The sequence below is a fragment of the Amblyomma mixtum genome, chromosome 7, assembly GCF_055824585.1.
Source record: "Amblyomma mixtum isolate Tamu chromosome 7, ASM5582458v1, whole genome shotgun sequence".
Classification (NCBI taxonomy): Eukaryota; Metazoa; Arthropoda; class Arachnida; order Ixodida; family Ixodidae; genus Amblyomma; species Amblyomma mixtum.
Window position 1 is genome coordinate 65,008,548 of NC_143018.1, and position 8,007 is coordinate 65,016,554.

At 43.1% G+C, this 8,007-nt stretch overlaps 1 long non-coding RNA gene across 1 annotated transcript; it reads left to right on the forward strand.

The window, feature by feature from the left end:
* Positions 1-749: 749 nt before the first annotated feature.
* On the forward strand, positions 750-6,968 carry LOC149336325 (uncharacterized). Its single transcript, XR_016284561.1, has 3 exons — positions 750-921; positions 1,367-1,486; positions 6,539-6,968. It is a non-coding gene; the product is annotated as an uncharacterized LOC149336325 (long non-coding RNA).
* Positions 6,969-8,007: the final 1,039 nt, after the last annotated feature.

An 8,007-nucleotide genomic window follows, 5' to 3' on the forward strand; every position in this document is an offset into this window, starting at 1 on the left:
TTAATCCGCTTTCCATAATCTATATTTTGAGATGGGCCTCGTTTGAAAATTTTGGAGGTCCCTTGGAATTTTGGCGGGGGGGGGGGGGGGGGGGTAGGCCAACTTCCGAATGTTGGGAGTGCTCAGATTTTCAGATTTCGTGGCGCCCTATGATTGTTCCACTGGTGGCATTGGAGTTTATTTCCTACTGGCGCAGTGGTGAACTCACTTAATTAATCCTGTTAAGGTAAATGCACAAAAATTGTTCTTGATGAATGAATGAAATCGTTATGAAAATATTATTGCGAACAATATTTAATGTTGTTCTCTTCTCAAGCACAATGCTCTTATTACATCCATGGCCCAACAGTTTTCATCTCGATAAAGGAAAAAAAATAATATTATTCTTAGCTATTACCCTGCATGGTAAAGGGCACTATATTAAAATTTCGAATGCTTGGCTGCTATTAGGACTGAGCCGGCTGCATATTCAGGTGTTTTATTCAAGAATTCTAATCCTGTTAAACACAACGCAAAAGTGCACTGACACAAAATTCTGCTCATGAACTTTAAAATGTATGAATGCATCATGCTGCTTATTTTGGGAGTTGCTGAGGAAAAGTTGTTGAATTGCGCATACGTATGTCATATTTTGCTCAGGATCATACATCAATACATCGCAAGTAAATTTTTCGCGTGCAACATGGTAACTATTGAGGGGAACAAGAGTCCAATTTTCTCTGGTGCCAGATTGTGAGATTCGGTCAACATATTCCTTGTGGTCACAAGCGGATCTTTCATGTGGGAGAACCCACTCGGATGTGGGGACCATCTTTACACAAACGAACTTTGTGACCCTCAAGTACAATACGAACGACTCGAGCCCACAAGGAAATGGCTTCAGGCTGATCATCACTGCCTACAAGGACAACCGACCTCGTGGTGAGAAACAGTCGTCTAGAGCAAGTTACACCGAAGGGCACTGTGATATGAACTTGCTGAGAAGCCCAATGCTATCGTGATGAAAATGTTGTGAGGTGCACGAAAGTCTCACACAACACACTTGATTGTGCTGTTTGCATCTGTGCACAACAGCAGTGTTATCGTAGCCAGAGAGTAGTGCAGCAGTGTATCCCAATACAAATGCAGCAATATGATGTTAACAGTGCACATAAACCTTTTTATTTGCAGTTGTTATTTTTTGTCGTTAGACGAGGTGTTTATGACCTCCTGAACCTCAGGTAACTATACCGCAAGGAAGTTTTTCTTAATATAAGGCTTACCTTCATTTAATTTGTAGCATGCATCAAGTGATATACTTGTTAGACCACTGCTGTTGAATTTTTGTTGTAGCTGTTTTAGCAGCTGGAAATATTTTTGCTTACAGGTCTCCAGTGCCGGGACTTTGAGTGCCTCAACGGCTTCTGCATCTCAAGCAATTTAACATGCGACGGCGTCAACCACTGTGGTGACAACAGTGACGAGACAAGTCATGCTTTATGCATAAGTTAGTGAGCCTTTGGTCTTCAGCAGTGCATGTAGTTCCAGTTCAATGATTGTCACTAAGCATAGTCTGTAGGTTTGTGTAACTTAAAAATTGAAGCCAGTGCCCACAGAAAATGGGTCTCATAAGCTTTGTCTGCGAGAACACAAGGAAAGGGGAAGGAGCTTGGAAGTAATAATGCTAAGTCCTTGAAAAAACTAGCCACTTATAGACCATTCTTTTAGAAATGTACCTCAACTTCATAAAGGCAGGTGGTCTGGAAGCAGTTGCCGATTTTGTCAATGCAATTGCTGCTCGCAGTAAGGGTCAGCTCAGTGTACCTAAGGCTTAGCTGTGCAGCATGTCAGGAAAGGAGTATTTTTGTTGGAACTTGTGTCGGCGACAAAAACGCTAATCGCGGGATCAAGTAATCTATATTTATCAATGTAGCTTTGTTGATGCATGCGAGCACTACCTGACATTCTGATCTGCTGTATGTACCCTCGTCCCGATTAACTTTCCGGTAGTAAAGAGTAAACTTATATCTCCTGTTGGGGACATGGTAGCAAGTTAAACCCGCAATATCCCCTTAGGGTTCATCACAAGAATCGCTCGCATTGGGAAGCCAAAACAGTACGTGTAACAAAGGCATATTTTTATGAAATCACTTGCCCATTAAAACCATTTCTGAGAGCGGAAATTGTTTTCTCGCTTATCAACTGTAGTTTGTGCAAAAATAAACATAAAACACCACATACGGCTCATCGGCTCGATTATTTTCGACAAAACTTTCATGGGATGTCCTGCAGCGATGAGCCTCATGACTCTTGCGTGGAAACTGGTTTTCCTTTCATGCGCAAATAACCTATGCAACGCGGCCTTTGCGCATGTATTTGCGATCCCACGCTTAACAAAACTCGACTGGGCCGACTTAAAGGGCAGAAAGCTCTTCAGAGACCGTGGTGAGTACATCCAACACACATGTTCGCTAGAAATTACAAGTCCTATAGTCGGATACAAGTTACATTTTACAAGAAGCTCATTTTACAAGAAGAACCAGGCATACGCAGGAACACTCACTGGCACCAATTTTCGCCCGCACAAACACATTTAAAAATAGTTACTTCCCTAGAACTGTATCCGAATGGAATGCATTACCTTCTCATATTTTTCTGTCCAGCAATTTTGTAGCAGAGTTGGAACGTCATCTCTTTATTTCATGAGTTTTGTTTGTTTTGTATTGCGATGCGATGCCTGTCTATATGTTCAATTCTGATTGATTGTCTGACTTATTATTTTTTCTCTATGCATATGCTTGTCATTTTTTGTATTGAAGAGTGTTTGAATGTGCCCCTCCTGCTAGGACCATGCATGGTCCGCAGTATTTCAAATAAATAAATAAATAAATAAGTCTGCAGTGAAGCTCCGTCCACATTTAGGGCCGCCGCACAAAATTCCTCCATGACGAAAAGTAGTCCGTTCTTAAAGCTTTTCTTTTTATCTTAACGCTCAGCAAACTGCTGCCATTTTTTGCGTATTCATACTGGACTTAATAGACACTTTTAGTTGGCCGTACGGAATGGCGTTACGCACGCAGGAACGTTGCGGGTCGCGAGTGCGCATGCGCAGAACGTTCCGTACCGCTGGGCCGCTTGCGTACGTACGCACGCATCGTGTCGTTGCGTGCGTGCGCTACGGGCACGTTACGGGTTGCGTTGACAAGATGGCGGCGCCCAGCTCGCCCGCTTCGAAATAAATACATGTCGCCGCTGCATTCTCCGACGGTATAGCTCGCTCAAATGGTAGCGGTTTGCTTTTATTTTGCACACTCTCGCCTACACGCAGAAGTATAAGCGATAACTAGCCCCTGTTTTTCCAATAATTTGGCGATTTTCAAGCTGTAGGCCTAACCGTGTTTACATCGTAGCAACGACACCTGGCGGAGCACTTCTCTAGCTTTTAGTCAATTATTTCATTTTCTTCTGCTTGCATAGTTTTCCTTGGAACAAAAAAAAAATACTTGCGATGCAGCCAGCTTCGTTACCAGTAAAATGCTTCTCGGCATTTCGATAGCTGCTGTGGCAGTCGCGGAGCACACGAGGATCACAACCTGAAGCAAGCAAAACTACAGTAACAAAACAGCGAGAACGGCTGGAGGAGGATTGGCTAGAGGCTTGGCTTGGCCGATGTCAAGAACTTTTCAAACATCAGTTGTCATTTCTTGCGCCAGATGGCGCGGAGAAGCACAGCGGAGAATTTTAGGGTGCGCTTGGTACGTCCACTCGGAAGGACGCTAACGTACGGCTAATTAAAAGTGTGATGAACGCGCCATTCGTACCGTACGCAACGTAGTGAGCGTTGCGTACGTAAGCCCGTTACGTACGGCCAACTAAAAGTGTCTAATAACTTACAACTGACTACGGAGCTTCCGACTTACAGTAAACTCAGGTTTTAGATGTGTAGTAGGATACAACTCAAGAAACCAGGAGTGGATGTCACTGGGCTACGATCAGCGGCGTCCTGTATTACTCCGCTATAGCCAATGACAACCGCTAACAAAATGAGTTTTTTAAAGTTTCATTTCATTAAACAGGCCAGGAGCCAAAATTTCTGACCTTGTATAACCTATTGTTCTGAAGAGCTTTTTGTTAAGATAAAAAGACAAGCTTTAAGAACGGACTATTTTCGTCACGGAGGAATTTTGTGCGGCGGCCCTAAATGTGGACGGAGCTTCACTGCAGACTTAACTTGTATCCGACTATAGGACGAAAAGTAGTCCGTTCTTAAAGCTTTTCTTTTTATCTTAACAAAAAGCTCTTCAGAACAAAAAGTTATACAAGGTCAGGAATTTTGGCTCCTGGCCTGTTTAATGAAATGAAACATTAGAAAACTCATTTTCTTATCTGGTGTCATTGGCTAGCGGAGTAATACAGGACGCCGCTGATCGTGGCCCAGCGAAATCCACTCCCAGTTTCTTAACTTTTATCCTACTACACATCTAAAACCTGAGTTTACTGTAAGTCGGAAGCTCCGTAGTCAGTTGTAAGTTATTAAGTCCATTATAAAATACGCAAAAAATGGCAGCAGTTTGCTGAGCGTTACCAGTGCGATAGAAAACTAAAGTAATCGAAGTAACAGCCGACTTTAACAACGCTCGCGGCGTTATCGAGCTTAGTTCGAAGACGCCTGTCATGAAGAAGCCAGGAGTAGGTCACCTAGTGCAGGAACGAGGCTAGCCCAGTATAGTTACATTGTTTTCAGATTTATGATTTTTATTTATTTATTTGAAATTTTGAAATACCTTAAAGGCTCGTAGGGCATTGTGTAATGAGGGCGCCACATTTTTAACACTTTTTAACAGAATGGGCCGGATGATATGAATAAAAAAATGCAGTACATAGCAAAATTACATGAACACATGAAAAAAAAAACAAAGTAATAAGCCTAGCGACAGATAGAAAAGAGATATGCAATGTATGTTAAAGCACAACAACAAAATAGTACGAAATTCTCGTAGCTCATGTTATCAGCGCATAATCAAACAAGTGGGGAATATTGCGGCAAGCGTGCTTTCGTAAGCTGGTTCTCGTTTTAAAATACTTTAGTACAGAATTGTTGGGTATGATGCATCAAATCGCTTTAACATGGAGGCAGAAGTTTCTGTGACCAAACCGCACTGAGACTTTTCGGAGCTTTGGCACTTGCTGTACCGGGCATAGTAAAAATAGCAAGATTAGCATCTAATATCCGCAAGGAGCAACTTGCACGTGTCTACGAGTTGAAATTGAGGGAAGCATGCGACGTTGCCATCATGTGATACAGATTTGCCACCACATGGAGAGGCTTACCTCCTGTGTGTGAACACCGCCTAACGTGCTTACTTGTTCTTCCATATCGTTTTCGTTTGAAATTTCCCACCAGTGTAGAGCCATAAAAATCTAAGTGTTTGCTTTGGTTAGGGTGCTATTTCATTGTGCCGGGGGCTTGTTGTTTTGCGCGATAAGCTTTATCATACTATCGGCAGCATTTCAATCCCATAATTTTTTTTCTTCCCCGAAAACGAGTGGCTTCGATTTTATCCCGACAGCGTTAAGAGTGTATAGAGACCTTGTTTTCTTATTTGTGATGATGCATAATACATTATTATACAGTGATTACCACGTGGTATTCTGCTACAACCGCTAAATAATGTATAATCGCATTTCTTTCCCGTGATTTTTCGGTTCTGCCGAACGATGACTGTGACATCAAAATGTGGTTAAAGGTCACTTCAGGCATGAAAAAACTGCTATATAATCGCTGCTTCTACATTCGTTGCCATTGCGACTCTTGAGGAAGGTTGGCTTCAGCACAGCAATGAATTAAAACGATGAAGCAGCGATTATATCGAAGTTTTTCCATGCCTCGTGTGACGCATAGCCACACTTTGACGTCACAACGGTCGTTCGGCTGTTGAAACCGAAACTGCATGGCAGAAAAATTCGATTACAAATTATTTAGTGGTCATAGGCGAATACCACATGGTGATTCACGAATAGTAGTGTCTTCCGCATCATTGTACACCAGAAAACAAGCAACCAAAATTAGGTGTCTATACTATTTGAACTCTCCAGTTGTGGAGAAAATCCGGTGTCGCCGTCGTCGCCTTCGGCATTGTCGGTGTCGGCGTCGTGAGCGAAGAATCCCCGCAGAAGCAACATAGTTGGGCCACCTGGGTCACGTGGCCTTTTGACGCTATCACAGCCTGTCCACTGGTTTGTGACCAAACTAACCACGGCAGCTGGTGGCAGTTAAATTAATGATTGTTAGCGAGAGGTTGCTCGAGAACAGCAATTTGGGGGTCACAAGCCCCTCGCAGGTGGCAGCACCTGCCATCGCAGGGCAGTGGCACATCGCTCAACGGCCCCGCCACTGCGCCAGGAGTGGTATGCGGACTCCCAGAGACTTAAGAATTGAAAGTGGAGAATGGCCAATTCCAAACATACGGGCGACAACCCATTAACGCTATGGCGTGATACCCTTAAAGCGAAGCTTAAGTGCCCCCTACAATCATTTTTTTCCATTCCTTGTGTGCAGGTACGACGCTCCCTTCTGTGGTGGCCACGCCTTGACGCCCATAAGGAAGAAGCGACTTCACCCCGGTTGCCTGCTGGATTTATTAATCCGTCTGACGTATGAAATGGGTGCCTTTAAGAAAGTCTTACAGCATGACCTTTTTAAAGGGAGGAGGGGGACATATTTTCAATATGTTTTTTTATCCTGCATCATGCTCAAACAATATTTGCAGAACATCATTTTTGAAATTGCAGGCATATTTTTATTACGTATTCTCACCCTGAATGCTCAAATGCTAATAACGGCATTGTAAATGACTTTTTAAGTTTCTGTGGACTACAGGAATGCTCTAAGTTGTAATTATCAATGACGTGTTCGTTTGTTAGTGTGCCGATCCCAAACTCCTGGCTCTCAATCTTGACGTTACTTAATAAAGCTTTTAGTCAACTGGTATCTCGAATTGTTTTTGTTTTTGTGGCGTGAACAACGCGTCTTCCTTTGAATAGGTTCATCTTTGAGGTCATTGTGCAAGCAAGAAGTGTGCGCAGTAGCATGCGACTTCCTTGCATGATTACGTCATGGTTGAGGTGGTCGTTTCATGCTCAAGAACCGGTGCAAGGAAGTCACTCAGGCCAATATATATCTGTATATTGACGACGTTGTGGTCAGCCCCAGCCACAGGTTCGTTTCATAAAATTAAAATTACCTCAGAAGTAGTAAGGGCTGTACTCTTGAGTGCCAGTCAGGAATATCTGATGTCTCTTTTCAGATTGACGCAAAGCAATGCATACTTTCACGAAAGTAAATTCGAGCACGTCTGGCTTCCGGATCTAGCTGGTAATCTGCCATTCTCGAGCGCCATATACAGCATAATTAAATGAAACAGTACCCCGCCTTCATTGCCTACACGTAATTAGCAAATGCCGTGTGAGTGTAATAGAAAATTTTTCTTTATTATATTTTGTAATACGTCCTTAACTATACATCTTCCCAGCGGTGTACGAAAACATGGTCTATTGTTTCTGGTTGCTTGAAAATTAAATAATGCGATCCGCACAGTAGAAAGAGATCCCTTGTCTCTGAAACCTTCATAAACAATAACCTTCCCACATGTAGCTTGAGAAGGAGCCTTCGATCCTGAAGGCATCTGCATTTTCTTGACACTTTTTAAAACGTCAGTGCCTGGGCCTCCACTGTCGAAAAACATCGCACAAGGTCTGGCACAGGTTTTTTTTCGTTTACTTCACAGAAATATTCGTTGGAGAAACGCATTGTCAGAAAACGAGCACTTGCTGCATTTTCTTTATGCAGTAACCGGAAATGCTCCCTGAAGCATTTTTGGCGGACACAACAAAGTCTGGTAGCACGCGGCCAAGTCCACTTGGCACACCGTGCGGGTGAAATGATCGGTGACAACCAGAAACAAGAGAAACTGTTTCACAAATTGCCGTAAAAACAGGTGTCCTACTTCCAGCCCCCCTTCGTTTATC